Below are 19,300 nucleotides of genomic sequence, written 5' to 3' on the forward strand. Positions count from 1 at the left end.
TGTGGTTCTGTAAACTGCACATCATCTAAAACTGATTTGCATTTCTAACCACAAATAACATTTTAGAGTAAATACTTTGGTATGTGAGTATAGGAATTTAATGATCTTAAAGAGGTTTCTGCAACATGCACAGCTATCTACTTAAAACAGTGTACATGTTGTTCATCTTAACTGAATATGTATTGTATTTATTTTAGCTGTCAGAGTTATGATGCTGATTCCATAGGTTAACAGAGAAGAAAAGAATTTAAAGTAAGATACAACTGTCTTCAGCCAACACAATGATATAGTATTTCTTTGCTTGCTGAGTGTTACACAGGTTAGAAAATCCATCATAGTCATGGCAAATGGTGTAAACATAATGAACACGGATAAATTAAAACTTCATTATAATATAGAAAGGAGTAAATTTCTCATATATTTTGGTACATAATCCGTTTGCAGAAACTGTGAGCTCTGTTACTGGTGGCATGTATAATTTCAGAACTAAGCTAAAACTTGAACAATCAGAATGACTTTGCACTTTTTTATATTAAGTGGATATTAAATATTTTAAATCATGTTAATATACTACCTATGCATTTGTATTCCATTAAATACATAAATGCTTATGTACAGATTAAATTTTAAGTATTAAACTGTGAACTAATATTGTACACATTAATATATCTGGTGACTTGTATGTCATAAAACATTTGAATGTTTATATATGAATAAAATTTTAAGCTTTATATCGCTAAACAGCTGCAACCTTTATTCTAAACATCTAATTCGTTCTACATTCTATCATTATACTCATATGAGAGAAGTATGGAAAATGTGCTAAAGGAAAATCATCTTGGCAAGGATTATGATTTGGTGTCACTAATAGAAATAATTAGTAAGAACAAAAATCTACTTTTATAATCACCCAGCCAATCAAGTCTCTGTGGAGTGATAAAATCGAGGTCATGCAAATAAGATCCATAGATTTCAAATTATATTGGGTGATTTTTTACACTGTGTACAAACTCTATGGAATAATCGATGAGAGGATGTGGAAACAAAAAAGATCTAATGAACTTATGTTCGGAAATTCATAATATCCATGCTAGAGGCCATTTATTCAACCATACTTTGTTATAGAAACCATAGTATAATACGCACTGTGCCCTACATCAACAGTTACGGTATGCATGGTTTCCTCCTAAGGATGGTAATAGTAACTGGTAATGTTGTGTCCGATTCACTTCTCTTACTGACTCACCTCGTAGTGTATGTGATACAGCGTTGTACGCAATGGTTCCATATTCGAATCGAGAGCTTGTCAACATGGTGTTTACTTACAGAAGGGCAAAGGGCAACGGGCGGTGGGCGGCAAGGTTTTATCAGGAGACTTATCCTCGCCAACAACAGCCATAGCATTCAATGTTTGCACAGTGTTTCGCCATTTGTCTGAGACAGGGTCGTTACAGGAAGCAGGAAATCATGAAGGACACATCCGAAAGGTTCGGACACCTGACTTGGAGGAAGACATGATTAACACTGTGGAAGGTGACCGCCGTGTCAGTACCAGGCTGTTGGCACGCCAGTACAGGGTAAGCCAGACGACTGTGTGGAACATTCTCCATGAGAATTGTTACTACCCTTATCACTTACAGCGTGTGCAGGGCTTGCTAGCAACAGACATTCCATATTGGGAGCAGTTTTGTCACTGGTTTCATCAACAGGCAACCACAATTCCGGGATTTGTGTCATTCATCCTATTCACATACGAGGCCACCTTTGCGCAAAGTGGTATATTCAGCTTTCATAAGCCATATGTGGGTAGCATGCAGAACCACCGTGGTGTGGTGACAACGAATCGTCAGCATTGGGCCGGGGTAATTGGCGGCCGTATTTTGGGCCCAGTCTTAGTTCCATGTCGCCTAATAGGCCGGAAACTGTCGTCATGTCTTGCGGGCGAGTTTGTCTCCCCTGCTGCAAGAAGTGCCATTGATGATTCGAAGGGTTATGTGGCTGCTACATGATGGTGCTCCAGTCCACTTCCCTGTTAAGATCCGGATTCATCTCAGTTTTGTCTTCCCTGGTCGATGGATTGGACGACATCACTGCCAGAACTTCTATGTGGCTCAAAAGTTTGTGTTTAAACACAAATATTTTTTTTTCGCACACAGGAGCAGTCATTACTATCCTTGAAGAAACGGAGGTATATTCACATGCACACAATAATCTTCTAAATTTACGAACAAACCAATCTCAGGCACAAAAAATTCTGGAAACTTAATTGATATTATAAAGCAGGTACAGAGATAAAATAAATAAACCATAGATACTAACACACATCCATAGTAACAGCTAAAACACCGTACAACAAAGGTACACCATCAAGAAAACACCACAGATCATATATTATTACAAAATTGTTACGTAAAAATAAAAAATAAAAATAAAACATAATAATCTCAACACAAACCAGACAATATTTCAGTTAAAAACATAATTAGAACCAAACCTAAGAAAATAATCAAAACATTAACGTATTTCCACATCACCTACTTCTAGTGGTAACTACGTAGACATGTAATATCGCTGATCCACTGTCATCCATGCTGTCAAGAGAGAAAATAGAGAACAAAAACTGTCGACTCTATATCCAGCAGTACTTCTATAAGGACCGCCCAAACAAAGTCTAAATATAAATTCCAACAAACACAGCATTTGGCAGCATCTAAAGATAAAACATCTAAAGCTAAAAACACCAGTCGAATGTATAATATACCATTACGATCATAGACACAGTTTGCAATATCAAGACTGTCACTTACTAATGTATTTACGGAGTAACTGATGATGGCAATAGGCCGAAATGAGCTGTCTGTGATTTGTGCAAGAAAACTCACATGAAGAGCAGTATGTCTGATATTTCATTATATAAAAACAGTTCCGTTTTATGACTGCCTACTCACTTCAACCTCATATGCACACACACACACACACACACACACACACACACACACACACACTCTCACTCACACTCGCTCACTCACTCACTCACTGTTTCATGAAGGTTTAGAGTTAATGTTTTCTGGTTTGTTCCCTCTGTATTTGTTTACTGTTTAACATTTTCAGTTACGTTACAACTGCACTGTTAAGGATGACACTTACTCCATATTTTCCCCTCACTCTCGATGTGTAACAGATGTTTCAAGGTGTTCACAAATATTGCACCGTCTTTGACATGATAGTCATTTAAAGTTTGATGAGGGATTCGTAAGTCGAAAATCGGTCAACAGACTATACTAACACTATATAACATTCAGAATATTAGAATTTTCGTGTATGATCAGATGAAATCTTACTGACGTGTTTGCTAGGGAGTGCTACAGAAACAGATCCTTGTTCACTGATAACAATGACCTCCAAGTGTAGGACACCTGAATGATAACACAGAAGAAGTCTAAAAGTCTTTTTCCACTGTTTCTGCACTGTGATTTTCTTTGACTTTATGTCGCCTGGTATTCGTTATAAGTTTGCGTGTATATATTCATCATGTAATCTATCTTCACAATGCTTACCCCATGTTTCGTATGTGTTGTTTATGTTCTTCCCATCATAACTATTTGTAGCAACGTGACAGGTTTTATTTTGTTTTGTTATATGTTTGATGATAATTTTGTAGATTCATTTGTGTTCATTAACATATTGGTCAGCACAGTTATCAACACGTTTTCATGCCAGCTGATTTTCGTTGTCCCGACACGTGAATGAAACACGTGTCATAATTGTTCTGTAATACTATTTAAATAGTTGTGCCAATGACAAATGATGCAGAATATTATGTAAACGCATCACAATGAGTTTCTTAAAGATAAAATCTACGGCTAATTAAGTGAAGTTGTTAAACTTTTTCGTCTGTTGAAAGCAAACAGTAATAGATTAATTACAGTTTGTATTCTGCACTCTCTGTTTATTGATATAATCTATTCGTTTGTTTTTACAGGTGGAAAAGAAAATCCAGTAGAGTCATTGGTCTCAGTTCCACTACAGTATCTGCTGTTGTAGAAGTGTACATTTAAATTTCCAAAGAAGTAGTGTGCTTTTTTCTGCGTCTATGCTGAGATAAATAAGCGGAGACGGCGTTGTTACATCTCAAAAACTTTATTTTTCTTAAACATAGGCAATGCAAGGTTTCTAATCAGAGCAGAGGCGGTCATCATCCATGACGAAGGCAAAAACCATGCCGTTACACCTAGAACAAGGAACAAAGAAACATTCATGGATAAAAGTATCATTTCTAGGTACACGGGTTGAAAATAAAAATAAAGTGGAATTTAGTCCTGACTGTTTCATGAGTAATTAAAACTTAAAAATAAGAAGCCATTTTTACCACTGCATGAAGGACTTCGAAAATGAAGCAATCTGCTTCGAAAATGCACTCATGATCGTATCTTTGGCTTGACATTTATGAAAACTCATACATGAGTACCGTTGCAAACATTACCTCTAGTCAAAGACTGCGAACATACTGCCTCCAAAAGTAACTCGGAAGCTGCAGTCTGTCCGTAAGTGCCCTGCAGATTTTGAACTACTGCAGATAGACATTGTTCTGAAGTTCTGTGAATTTCGTACACCCTTCCCATAGTCAACAATTTTCATTAGATGTTTAAAATGAACTAGGCTTAAAAGCTTTGGAGAGAGAAATGCGAGGTCACTTAGTTTGTTTTCGATGAGTGTCACAGCTCAGATGTATTTTCGTTTAGTTATAAGTTACTAACGGTAGACCCAGCGCTACATTTAAGTTCTGCACTGCACTCGTCAGTAGAGCCGAATCTCTAATTTAATAAATTGTGCACTGGTGGCATTGCAAAATGGCTTCCTAACTCGCCAAAGTCAGCCTCCTCGTAAAACATCGAATTTTGAACTGTGAAATGCAGCAAATTAATGATTTATCAGACACTGAAATATTTTTAAGACGGAAGTCTACATTTTTATCTGCTGTTATCTGTTTTTTTTTTAATATTTGGTTTGGGTTTATTGAAGTCTATTACAACCGTTTGGTACAAATACAAAATCATGTATACAGAGAAATAGTAGTATAAATAATTTCAACAATGAATTTAAATTATTTTAGAATTCCCACATAGTTTGAGTATTTGTAGCCAAGGAATCTTGTCATACCAACTATAGAGGAAATAGAGGATAAACAATTGGCCAAGTGAGAGTACGACTCGCGCTCTCAGGGTTAATTATGTAAATAGTCAGTTCATTCATCCAGGAAATCAATAATCTCGACGATTTTTGCTTGTTACCGACACTTACAGTGGCAAGATATCAGCCCCTAAAGTTCCAAGACCTTCGAGACTGTTTTAAGTTTGAAGTCGAATAACATACTTTTTTCGGTTTATAAAATTACAAATTAACATTCTCTGGATTTTTTCCCTTTTCTTAGCCTGCTTCTTACCAAATTTAGTGATTCTAGATCAGCGGTAAGAACCCTACAGGTTTTGATAAGTGAGTTTGCGAGTATCAAAATGTGCTACATAGATCGCCGTATCTTTTGACTGCTTTGACCTAGAAGCTTACATTTATTACATTGCCAAGGAAATATAGACTTAAGCATTTGACATGAATCTCAACTTGATATGTCAACCCTCTCCCGAGTAAAAGGGGTCTTAATAGACAGAAGGATGGATAGACACATTGTCAGATAACAAACGACAATCTTTTTTGTGCAATATAACAAATTCACAATTCTCGGATTTTTCCTTTACTCGTATTGTGAAATCTTGTTTCTTTCCAAATTTCATGATTCTAGGCCAAATGTAACTAGCCTATAAGTTTTGGTGAGTGAGTTTTCGAGTATCATAGTATGACGTAAACGGACATATCTTATGATTTCAATTACTTAGATGCTTCAATGTTTTACTTCGCCAAGCGGCCATGGTTTTCGGTATTTGATACAAATTTCAACTTAATATCTCTAACTGTTTCTGAGAAAAATGTGTCTTACCAGAAGGACGGACAGACAAAGCGATACAGAAAATGACAAAAATATTTTTTATTACTCTTTTCGGATTTTTTCCCTTCATTTGTGCTGCGAAACCTTGCTTCTTGCCAGTTTCATGATTCTGGGTCAACGGGAAGTACCCTATAGGTTGTGATGAGTAAGTTTTCTAGTCTCAAAACATGTGACATAAATGGCTGATTCTTTTAATTGTACTGACCTGGAAACTTAGATTTTTTGCAACACAAAGGGACCATACACTTTAGTATGTGCATAAATTTCTACGTGATACACTGATCCGTTCCTGAGAAAAAAGGGTTTTTAACACTCTGACAGACAACAGCCAGACCGACGGACAACAAAGTTGTCTCATAAGGGTTCCTTTTTAACCGATTGAGGTATTGAACCCTAAAAGTAAAACTCAACAGGGATTGGAACGCATACACCTGTAGATGAGACTGTTCATGCAATCACAGAAATAACATTAAATTTCAAATACAAAGTACAGTCTCGTAGAAAACGAAAAAGGACTTTGTGTATTTGCTTATCTTCACAATAACATAGGAGCCCTTGTTGTTAAGTGCCACTTTCAATTTCGCTAAGATTTGCAGTAATCGGTTTTTCTATGCTTCGAAGAAACTTCAGGATAACATCAAGTGATTTACACTCCTTTCTTCTGGCAGTCCTAAGCAGGTTCTCTTCGGTGCCTATCCGATGTAAGTGGGAATGAGTTGAACTGTAGTTTGTGAGCATTATACTTCGTTCGTTTTACTGGGAATGAATTATTAATCATGATGTCTAAAGTAAGCGAGTACAGAAAAAATTAAAATAATTATCTGGTCTCTAACTCAAATCAAATTTTGGATGAAAGTTAGTCCTATCTACTATAGGACTGTGACGTAAATCTTTTCGGTGTTGAAACCAACCTTCGGCTTGGGTACAGTGTTTCCGTACGTCACTAAATCGGCTTACAGTGAAAGCACCATACTGCTCTCCGTGACATAGGTACCAATACTGCAGTTTCGTATTGGGGCTACTTCAAAACAAGCACAATGGCTTTGAGATCTGTTTAATCGCGAGGTAATGACTCAGAATGGTGTACGTAAATCTTATCTGCACGTGAAAACTGCTCGACATATGTGTACATTCAAGGGATCGACTAAATCACACTCCCACATTAACTAATTTACTGTATCCAGCACTTGTCTCATAACTGTACGGCCTTACAGTGACAAAAACTGCCGCTACAATTTTAACTCTTGAATACACTGTGGACAGTATTTCCAACATACAGAGCGACTGTGGAAGGAGAGTCTTGTCGCACTTAACTGTGAAAAGTAACTATTCGTCCCCTCACGAATTTCTCTTTGCATTCACAGCAGCAAAAGTTACATGTGTAAAAATAGGACAAATAAAGTTAATGTTAAAGTTTAAGTATTGTCTTAAAATGTAAACAGTGTTTCATTGAAGTCACGTGACAATTCCGATTTAATGTTTTTACATGCGCTGTACGCTATACTAACTCCTGAGATATTCCTGCTCGACGTCATTGGCCTTACGATATGATTTACAGCATCGCGGTTTGATACGTGGATGACTTCGTTTTATCGGAACATTCCTCTCAACTCTCATTCTTCCTTCGAGGACGTATACCTTCCTTATAACCCTTTCCAAGCTTTCACTGTAAGCCGATTCAGTGACGAAGCTTTCACTGTAAGCCGATTCAGTGACGTAGGAAAAGACTGCACTCTGCCCAAAGGTTTGTTTCGACATCATAGTGATTACTAGACATAATACAATAATAGGAATGCTCCTGCATTCCTCCGAAATTTATTTTAACTGACTAACTGACTTGCAGATCATATATATATTTTGCAGTATGGGTTAATTCCTTGCCCTCATTTTGCCTGGAACGTCTCTTGGCAGCCCTAAACAATTTCAGCTCTGTTTACTTAGCTCCCCCTTTACGTACATGGCCGTCTTTCATTCGCCTTTCTCTAGCCAGGCTGTGTCATTGTTTCGCAAAAATTTATCAGCGTTTCGTTTCTTTAGAATTCTTTTTTATAAACCGTCAAGAGATGTCGACGGTGTGACAAAAGCCGATGAGTTAGATCGATGCTTACCCCGTTCTGCGTGCAGTGCCTCCAGCTCACTTGTTACCTGACGAATCTTTGCTGCCACATGGACACTTTGTACAATTGCAGGAAGAGCTGCATTTACAGTTGGCTGTACAAGCTGAAACACAAACAAAGAATCTGCGTGTAGTTGTGCAGTTGCTCTACATTACAACATACTTTTACTCAGTTTTTTAAGTGTTTCATATAAAATCCCCCCCCCCCGTGATCCATGGACCTTACCGTTTGTGGGGAGGCTTGGGTGCTTCAGAGATAACAGATAGCCGTACCGTAGGTGCAATCACAACGGAGGGGTATCTGTTGAGAGGCCAGACAAACGTGTGGTTCCTTTTCAGTAGTTGCAGGGGCAACAGTCTGGATGATTGACTCATCTGGCCTTGTAACACTAACCAAAACGGCCTTGCTGTGCTGGTACTACGAACGGCTGAAAGCAAGGGGAAACTACAGCCGCGATTTTTCCTAAGGGCATACAGCTTTACTGTATGGTTAAATGATGATGGCGTCCTCTAGGGTAAAATATTCCGGAGGTAAAATAGTCCTTCATTCGGATCTCCGGGCGGGGACTAATCAAGAGGACGTCGTTATCAGGAGAAAGAAAATGGTGTTCTACGGATCGGAGCGTGGAATGTCAGATCCCTTAATCGGGCAGGTAGGTTAGAAAATTTAGAAAGGGAACTGGATAGGTTTAAGTTAGATATAGTGGGAATTAGTCAAGTTCGGTGGCAGGAGGAACAAGACTTCTGGTCAGGTGAATATAGGGTTATAAATACAAAATCAAATAGAGGTAATGCAGGAGTAGGTCTAATAATGAATAACAAAAATAAGAATGCAGGTAAGCTACTACAAACAGCATAGTGAACGCATTATTGTGGCCAAGATAGATACGGAGCCTACACCTACCACAATAGTACAAGTTTATATGCCAACTAGCTACGCAGATGACGAAGAAATTGATGAAATGTATGATGAAATAAAAGAAATTATTCAGATAATGGAGGCAGACAAAAATTTAATAGTCAGGGGTGACTGGAATTCGATAAGGAAAAGGAAGAGAAGGAAACGCAGTAGGTGAATATGAAATGAGGGTAAGGAATGAAAGAGGAAGCCGCCTGGTAGAATTTTGCACAGAGAATTGCTTAATCATACCTAACACTTCGTTCAAGAATCATGAAAGAAGGTTGTATACATGGAATAACCCTGGAGATACTAAAAGGTTTCAGATAGATTGTATAATGGTAAGACAGAGATTTAGGAACCAGGTTTTAAACTGTAAGACATTTCCAGGGGCAGATGTGGACTCTGACCACAATCTATTGGTTATGAACTGTAGATTAAAACTGAAGAAACTGCAAAAAGGTGAGAATTTAAGGAGATGGGACCTGGATAAACTAACAGAACCAGAAGATGTAGAGAGTTTCAGGGAGAGCATTACGGAACAATTGACAAGAATGGGGGGAAGAAATACAGTAGAACAAGAATGGGTAGCTTTGAGAGATGATATAGTGAAGGCAGCAGAGGATCAAGTAGGTAAAAAGACGAGGGCTAATAGAAATCCTTGAGTAACAGAAGAGATATTGAATTTCATCAATGAAAGGAGAAAATACAAAAATGCAGTAAATGAAGCAGGCAAAAAGGAATACAAACGTCTCAAAAATGAGATCGCAGGAAGTGCAAAGTGACTAAGCAAGGATGGCTAGAGGATAAATATAAGGATGTAGAGGGGTATACCACTAGGGGTAATTTAGATATTGCCTACAGGAAAATTAAAGAGACCTTTGGAGAAAAGGGAACCACTTGCATGAATATCAAGAGCTCAGATGGAAACCCAGTTCTAAGCAAAGAAGGGAAAGCAGAAAGGTGGAAGGAACATATAGAGGGTCTATGCAAGGGCGATGTTTTTGAGGACACTACTATGGAAATGGAAGAGCATGTTGATCAAGATGAAATGGGAGATATGATAATGCGTGAAGAGTTTGACAGAGCACTGAAAGACCTAAGTCGAAACAAGGCATCGGGAGTAGACAACATTCCATTAGAACTATTGACAGCCTTGGGAGAGCCAGCCCTGACAATACACTCCCATCTGGTGAGCAAGATGTATGAGACAGTCGAAATAGCCTCAGAGTTCAAGGGGAATATAATAATTCCAATTCCAAAGAAAGCAGGCGTTGACAGATGTGAAAATTACCGAACTATCAGTTTAATAAGCCCCTGCTGCAAAATACTAACACGAATTCTTTACACATGAATGGAAAAACTGGTAGAAGCCGACCTCAGGGAACATCAGTTTGGATTCCGTAGAAATGTTGGAACACATTACGCAATACTGACCCTACGACTTATCTTAGAAAATAGATTAAGGAAAGGCAAACCTACGTTTCTAGCATTTGTAGACTTAGAGAAAGCTTTTGACAATGTTGGCTGGAATACTCTCTTTCATATTCTGAAGGTGGAACGGGTAAAACACAGGGAGCGAAGGCTATTTATAATTTGTACGGAAACCAGATGGCAGTTATAACAGTAGAGAGTCATGAAACGGAAGCAACGGTTGGAAGGGAGTGAGTCAGGTTTGTAGCCTATCCCCGATGTCATTCAGTCTGTATATTGAGCAAGCAGTAAAGGAAACAAAAGAAAAATTCGGAGTAGGAATTAAAATCCATGGAGAAGAAATAAAAACTTTGAGGTTCGCCGATGACAATGTAATTCTGTCAGAGACAGCAAAGCACCTGGAAGAGCAGTTGAACGGAATGGACAGTGTCTTGAAAGGAGGATATAAGATGAATATCAACAAAAGCAAAACGAGGATAATGGAATGTAGTAGGATTGAGTCGGGTGATGCTGAGGGAATTAGATTAGGAAATTAGACTCTTAAAGTAGGAAATGAGTTTTGCCATTTGGGGAGGAAAATAACTGATGATGGTCGAAGTAGAGAGGATATAAAATGTAGACTGGCAATGGCAACGAAAGCGTTTCTGAATAAGAGAAATTTGTTAACATCGAGTATAGATTTAAGTGTCAGGAAGTCGTTCTGAAAGTACCTACTGGCCATTAAAATTGCTACACCACGAAGATGACGTGCTACAGACGCGAAATTTAACAGACAGGAAGAACATGCTGTGATATGCAAATGATTATCTTTTCAGATCATTCACGCCAGGTTGGCGCCGGTGGCGACACCTAAAACGTGCTGACATGAGGAAAGTTTCCAACCGATTTCTCATACACAAACAGCAGTTGACCGGCCTTGCCTGGTGAAACTTTGTTGTGATGCCTCGTGTAAGGAGGAGAAATGCGTACCATCACGTTTCCGACTTTGAAAAAGGTCAGATTGTAGCCTATTGCGATTGCGATTTATCGTATCGCGACTTTGCTGCTCGCGTTGGTTCAGGAGGGTAATATGGAACGCCGTGCTGGATCCCAACGGCCTCGTATCACTAGCAGTCGAGATGACAGGCATCTTATCCGCGTGGCTGTAACGGATCGTGCAGCCACGTCTCGATCCCTGATTCAACAGATGGGGACGTTTGCAAGACAACAACCATCTGCAAGAACCGTTCTACGACGTTTGCAGCAGCATGGACTATCAGCTCGGAGACCACGGCTGCGGTTACCCTTGACACTGTGTCACAGACAGGAGCGCCTGCGATGGTGTACTCGATGACGAACCTGGGTGCACGAATGGCAAAATGTCATTTTTTCGGATGAATCCAGGTTCTGTTTACAGCATCATGATGGTCGCATCCGTGTTTGGCGACATCGCGGTGAACGCACATTGGAAGCATGTATTCGTCATCGCCATACTGGCCTATCACCCAGCGTAATGGTATGGGGTGCCATTGGTTTCACGTATCGGTCGCCTCTTGTTCGCATTGACGGCACTTTGAGCAGTGGACGTTACATTTCAGATGTGTTACGATCCATGGCTCTACCCTTCATTCGACCCCAGCGAAACCCTACATTTCAGCAGGATAATGCACCACCGCTTGTTGCAGGTCCTGTATGGGCCTTTCTGGATACAGAAAATGGTCGACCAGCACACTCTCCAGATCTCTCACCATTTGAAAACGTCAGGTCAATGGCGACCGAGCAACTGGCTCGTCACAATACGCCAGTCACTACTCTTGATGAACTATGGTACCGTATTGAAGCTGCATGGGCAGCTGTACCTGTACGCGCCATCCAAGCTCTGTTTGACTCAATGCCCAGGCGTATCAAGGCCGTTAATACGGCAAGAGGTGGTTGTCCTGGGTACTGATTTCTCAGGATCTATAAACCCAAATTCTGCGAAAATGTAATCACATGTCAGTTCCAGTATAATATTTTTGTCCAATGAATACCCGTTTATCATCTGCATTTCTTCTTGGTGTAGCAATTTTAATGGCCAGTAGTGTATTTGTATGGAGTGTAGCCATGTATGGAAGTGAAACGTGGACGATAAATAGTTTATACAAGAAGAGAACAGAAGCTTTCGAAATGTGGTGCTACAGAAGAATGCTGAAGATTAGATGGGTAGATCACATAACTAATGAGAAGGTATTGAACAGAATTGGGGAGAAGAGAAATTTGTGGCACAACTTGACTAGGAGACGAGATCGCTTGGTAGGACATATTGTGAGGCATCAAGGGATCACCAGCTTGGTATTAGAGGGCAGTGTGGAGGGTAAGAATCGTAGAGGGAGACCAAGAGAAGAATACACTAAGCATATTCGGAAGGATGTAGGTTGCGGTAGGTACTGGGAGATGAAGAAGCTTGCACAGGATAGAGTAGCATGGGGAGCTGCATCAAACCAGCCTCTTGACTGAAGACCACAACAACAAGACCTTTAAACCGAGTACCATGGCACAGGCGTTTGGTAGTGAGCTCGGTTACGCCTGTGGGTGATTATACCACAGGACAGATCTGAGTGGAAGTATGCTTACAGTACCATCTGCAGGACAAAAGTAAGAGCAAATTGTGCTGAACTCAGCTTTGGTTTTAACTTATCCACATGGTGGTGACACTTCAGTTTATTTTCCATCTGGGTGGCTAGGATCTTCACACATGGATCCTCCTTAAGGGTGTTCCCATTAAATTTTGCTTCTGTTGTCCGTAATCATTTGTATTTGCTTAGACTTGCATAGTGAGATTCTGTAGCACTAAGGGTTAAGCAGGTTGATGTGTAAGAGTTGTATGGTTACATAAGTTTCCTCCCACCCAACCTCAGTATCCAATATCTCAGTAGCAGATCTTTTTTCACATCAAAATAATCACGACGGATATTAAGGAGATAAGATTCCAAATATTCAATCCATTGACACAGCAGATGAATGCACATTCACAAAATAGTCTGGCAAATTCTTTTCAGTTGTTGAACTACTACTCCGTTGCATTTGTTATGACAAGTTACCTGTGGAAAACAGCTATCTTTTCAACACATTTTTTCTTTTGCCTTCAATCCGTTTTTAACTTAATCTGATTCATTTGGATGCAAATGATCGCGACTAGTAATCCACCTGAATATGTAGATACCGTGTTCAGTCAAAAATCACAGTTTAAACCATGCGCCATTGCACTTTGGATCCTTTAAATTCACCTTATGATATATCTTTTCTTACATTGCCAACATGTCTCTTATGTAAATACGAGGGCTGTCCAGAAAGTAAGTTACGATCGGTCGCGAAATGGAAACGACTATGAAAATCCGATACAGCTTTGCAAAGATGTGTTGGGCTGTGTCTCTAGTGTGACTCTAGGTAGAATTATGTCGCTCTTTTCATTCCTGAGCTCTTCGTGAGCGCATAAAGATGTTATAGAAAATAGTGTCTCCCGCCAAGTACGAGGGCCTGGTGAGAATTTTCCCCTGAAGCTATGCAACCAACATTACTCAACTGTCGTGCGGTTTCTTCTTCAAGACAATTCTCAGCCTCATTCTGCAGGGGCAATGAAGATGTTCCTGCATCATTTCAATTGGAAATATTTGGTTACCCACAATACAGCCCGTAATTGTCTCCCACTAAGTTTCATCCCTGCTCAAACGAACCGCTGGCTGTGAAGACAAAATATGGCACAGACAACGAGCTTTAGGCCAGCGTAGAGAATTGGCGGAAAGCACTGGCGGCTGCCTTCTATGATGAGGGTACAACGCTACGACGAATGTCTGAGTCAGAACGGCGACTACGTAGAGAAGTAGCTGAAAGGTGTAGCTAACTGTTACAAATGAAACATTTCTGATTTTCACTGTGATTTTCATTTCGCGATCAATCGTAACCTACTTTCTGGACAGCCCTCGTACATTCTTGCCCCTGTGTTGACAAAAACTGATGTAACAGTGCATATATGTAACAATAAGCAATTTTTACCATACACAGAGATGACGAAAGTCGTGGGAGAGCGATATGCATATATGTATGTATATAGATGGCGGTAGTATCGCGTACACAAGGTATAAAAGGCAAACGCACTAGCGGAGCTGTTATTTGTACTCAGGTGATTCACGTGAAGAGGTTTCTGACGTGACTATCGTTGCACGACGGGAATTAACAGACTTTAAACGCGATATGGTAGTTGGAGCTAGACGCATGGGACATTCCATTTCGGAAACCGTCAAGGAATTCAATATTCCGAGATCCACAGTGTCGAGAGTGTGCCGAGAATACCAAATTTCGGGCATTATCTCTCACTACGAACAACGGAGTTTCCAGCAGCCTTCACTTACCGACCGAGAGCAGCGGCATTCGCGTAGAGTTGTCAGTGCTAAAAGACAAGCAAAACTCGGTGAAATAATCGCAGAAATCAATGTGGGACGTACGATGAAGGTATCTGCTAACACAGTTCGGCGAATTTTAGCCTTAATGAACTATGGCAACAGTTGACCGACGTGAGTGCTACGCTAGCAACACGACAACGCCTGCAGCGCCTTTCCTGGACTCGTGATATCGGTAGGAACCTAGACGGCTGGAAAACCATGGCCTGGTCAGATAACTCCCGATTCCAGTTGGTAAGAACAAATGGTAGGGTTAGAGTGTGGTGTAGACCCCACGAAGCCAGCGTCCAAATTTGTTACCAAGTCTCTATGCAAACTGTGGTAGCTCCATAATGGTGTGGGCAATATCTTGACACTGCAATAAGAAAAACCTGACAATGGATACATAGTGTGTGAAATGGAAGACACGGATTCCCAGGTAGATGCCGTGTTTTTGACTTCCACAAGGTTCAAATGGCTCTGCGCACTGTGGGACTTAACATCTGAGGTCATCAGTCCCCTAGAACTTAGAACTACTTAAACCTAATTAACCTAAGGACATCACACAGCCATGTCCGAGGCAGGATTCGAAGCTGCGACGGTAGCGGTCGAGCGGTTCCAGACTGAAGCGCCTAGAACCGCTCGGCCACTCCGGCCGGCCTTCCGCAAGGCGTTTGATACAGTTCCCCACAGTCGTTTAATGAACAAAGTAAGAGCATATGGACTATCAGACCAATTGTGTGATTGGATTGAAGAGTTCCTAGACAACAGAATGCAGAATGTCATTCTCAATGGAGAGAAGTCTACCGAAGTAAGAGTAATTTCAAGTGTTCCGCAGGGGAGTGTCGTAGGACCGTTGCTATTCACAATATATATAAATGACCTTGTGGATAACATCGGAAGTTCACTGAGGCTCTTTGCGGATGATGCTGTAGTATATCGAGAGGGTGTAACAACGGAAAATTGTGCTGAAATGCAAGAGGATCTGCAACGAATTCATGCATGGTGCAGGGAATGGCAATTGAATCTCAATCTAGACAAGTGTAATGTGCTGCGAATACAAAGAAAGAAAGAAAGATCCTTTACCATTTAGCTACAATATAGCAGGTCAGCAACTGGAAGCAGTTAATTCCAATAATTATCTGGAAGTAGGCATTAGGAGTTGGTTCAAATGGCTCTGAGCACTATGGGACTTAACAGCTGTGGTCATCAGTGCCCTAGAACTTAGAACTACTTAAACCTAACTAACCTAAGGACATCACACACATCCATGCCCGACGCAGGATTCGAACCTGCGACCGCAGCATTCGCGCGGTTCCAGACTGCAGCGCCTAGAACCGCACGGCCACTTCGGCCGGCCGCATTAGGAGTGATTTAAAATGGAATGACCATATAAACTTAATCGTCGGTAAAGCAGATGCCAGATTGAGATTCATTGTAAGAATCCTAAGGAAATGCAGTCCGGAGAAAAAGGAAGTAGGTTACAGTTCACTTGTTCGCCAACTGCTTGAATATTGCTCACCAGTGTGGGATCCGTACCAGATAGGGTTGATAGAAGAGATAGAGAAGATCCAACGGAGAGCAGCGCGCTTCGTTACAGGATCATTTAGTAATCGCGAAAGCGTTACGGGGATGACAGATGAACTCCAGTGGAAGACTCTGCAAGAGAGACGCTCAGTAGCTCGGTACGGGCTTTTGGTGAAGTTTCGAGAACATACCTTCACCGAGGAGTCAAGCAGTATATTGCTCCCTCCTACGTATATCTCGCGAAGAGACCATGCGGATAAAATCAGAGAGATTAGAGCCCACACAGAGGCATACCGACAACCTTTCTTTCCATGAACAATACGAGACTGGAATAGAAGCGAGAACCGATAGAGGTACTCAACGTACCCTCCGCCACACACCGTCAGGTGGCTTGCGGAGTATGGATGTAGATGTAGATATAGATGTAGATGTAGATGTAGAGTGGGCTGGGTCCTCTGGTCCAACTGAACCGATGATTGTTTAGCTACTTGGTGACCATTTGCAGCCATCCATGGACTTCATGTTTCCAAACAACGATAGTATTTTTATGGATGACAATTCGCCACATCACCGAGCCACAGTTGTTCGCGACTGGTTTGAAGAACATTCTGGACATTTCGAGCGAATGATTTGGTCACCAAGTCCGCCTGACGTGGATCCTGTTGGACATTTATAGGAATTAATCGAGAGGTCATTTCGTACACGAAATACTGCACCAGCAACACTTTCGCAGTTGTGGACCGCTGTAGAGGCAACGACTTGTTGGGTCTATGCCCAGTCGAGCTGCTGCACTATGCCGGCACAAGAAGGCGCAATACGATATTAAGAGGCATCCCATGACTTGAGCCACCTCAGTGTAATAATATCCAAATTTACCAAACCATTTAAAAGGGTAAGTGTTGACGCTGCAAAAAGAAAAACCTGACAATGGATACCTAGTGGGTGAAATGGAAGAATGCACGAATCACAAAACATTATTTTTTGACTGAACGTGGTATCCTCATACACATTCATTTCAATCCATTTTGTTATGAATCGCTTTGGGGACAAAATCAGCAGTTATCAAACAACATTACTATGTTATCTCTATCAGTACCGGCGCAATACTTGTCCATGTCCGAAGAATCCAGATAATTTCAGCTGTGTCCAAAGATCAACACCAATTTAAGGCATTTTGTCTTCTCTAAGAAGCAGGTATGAACAGAATCCTGTCTGATAAAACATGGACAAATTATATTATTACACATGACATCGCTTTCGTAAAATTAAAAAAGCCATAAATTCATATAGGGAGAGAAAATGCGTTCATAAATACATAATTGAAATGCTGAATATCGTTTTTAAATACAATAGCACTTTCTACGTGGATTTATACTGGATTTTCGTATGAAATATTTTAAAACAGGCTTGCATATACAAAGGCACACAGCACTGTTCGCACTGATAACATGTCTCCTTGCGAGATGCTTCCTCACTTTCTTTCTTTGATTTTGAAGAATAAACATAACATATATGGGAGGCATATTCGTTGCTTGTGGATGGTAAATATTGCAGGAAATGTCTCTGTGTCAGTCAGCCTGCAGGTCCGTTTTGGTTTTCTGGAACTGTCGGCAAGATTGACAGTGAAATCAGTTATTGTCACTTTCTTGGTCTGAAGGGAACCGTGTGACCAAAATGCATTCGATACTCGTACTAAGACAAATGGAAAAAGTTTCCGCCACCATTTTACAGTTCCGTGTCTGAACTCATTGTACTGTAGTCGTCTTCAAAGACACCTGTGGCGTCCAAATCATCTTCATTATCTAAAGCATCACTTAAGACTTAGACGACATCTAGGGTGCTTTGTTTGAGGGGAGAGAGTAAAAATGTTTGGAAACAAAGATGTTACGAAAAGTTTCATTCGATTTCAGAAGACTATTCTACACGATGTCTCCAAAATTCGGTAGATCGACAGTTTCTTATTCAGGTAAAACACGGTGCACCATTTCTCTTACACAAAATACGAATAATGTGCTCGATCCGCAGGCGATAACAATGACTCATAACGAACGAAAACAAGATGCACATTCACGCAATCTATCAGTGCAGCTGATAAATAACGGTATGAACATCGTGCATCGATAGTCAGGGGTGCAAAAACAAAGCGTAGCGCTTTTTAATCAACAAAATATGTTGGCCCGTAGAACCTACGGGCTTGGCGTTTTTGGAAGGGAGCGCGGCCCGTAGAATCTACGGACTTGGCGTTGAGAGAGTTAAATGATCACACTTTTTAATGTATTGGATTTCAGTACACGTCCATATAGCCGTGTCAATAGTGGATAGTCAATTATACGATATAAGCGTAAGGACAACACAACACCCAGTCTATGAGAGGATAAAATATCCGACCCAGCCGGGAAACGAATCCGGGCCAAGTCGGTTAGCAAGCTGACGCGCTGGCCACGCACCTACCGAGGCGGACAGCTCACATATTTGGTTAAACACACAACATTAAACGTGAGTCTCGTATGAATAAGGCTCAGTTTACACGTTCACAGTACACCGAAAGTGTGATGTTTCAAGTATGTGACTCACGTTCGCTAGTCCCGCAGCAATTGGCGCAACACGACGGCGGAGGCATGTCTACTGGCTGGGAGCGACTCTAGTTATCTGCGACAGATCGATAATAGCGACTCTTGATGTCTCGATGATAGGCGCCGCCTTCAATCTTGATATATGGCACAGCCCAGCTGTGGTGCCGTGTGCAGCCCAGCCTAACCGGTCGTCACATTGCACGGTTGCACTCAGTACCACTCTGACGTTTTCCAATGATTCTGACACAACAGTGCTGAAGGGAAGAACACTTTATCACCACTAGTATATCCACACCTAAAGACATGTGCTTAATATTGCAATCTCATCGACATCTGAAGATTCAATGTTTAACTTAA

General features: G+C 40.8%; 1 long non-coding RNA gene across 1 annotated transcript; it reads right to left on the minus strand.

Moving 5' to 3' along the window:
* Positions 1 to 4,124: 4,124 nt before the first annotated feature.
* On the minus strand, positions 4,125 to 19,046 carry LOC124621784. Its single transcript, XR_006980565.1, has 3 exons — positions 18,945 to 19,046; positions 8,110 to 8,221; positions 4,125 to 4,231 (listed from the first exon to the last, which is right to left on the minus strand). It is a non-coding gene; the product is annotated as an uncharacterized LOC124621784 (long non-coding RNA).
* Positions 19,047 to 19,300: the final 254 nt, after the last annotated feature.

The sequence above is a fragment of the Schistocerca americana genome, chromosome 7 (genome assembly GCF_021461395.2).
Source record: "Schistocerca americana isolate TAMUIC-IGC-003095 chromosome 7, iqSchAmer2.1, whole genome shotgun sequence".
NCBI lineage: Eukaryota > Metazoa > Arthropoda > Insecta > Orthoptera > Acrididae > Schistocerca > Schistocerca americana.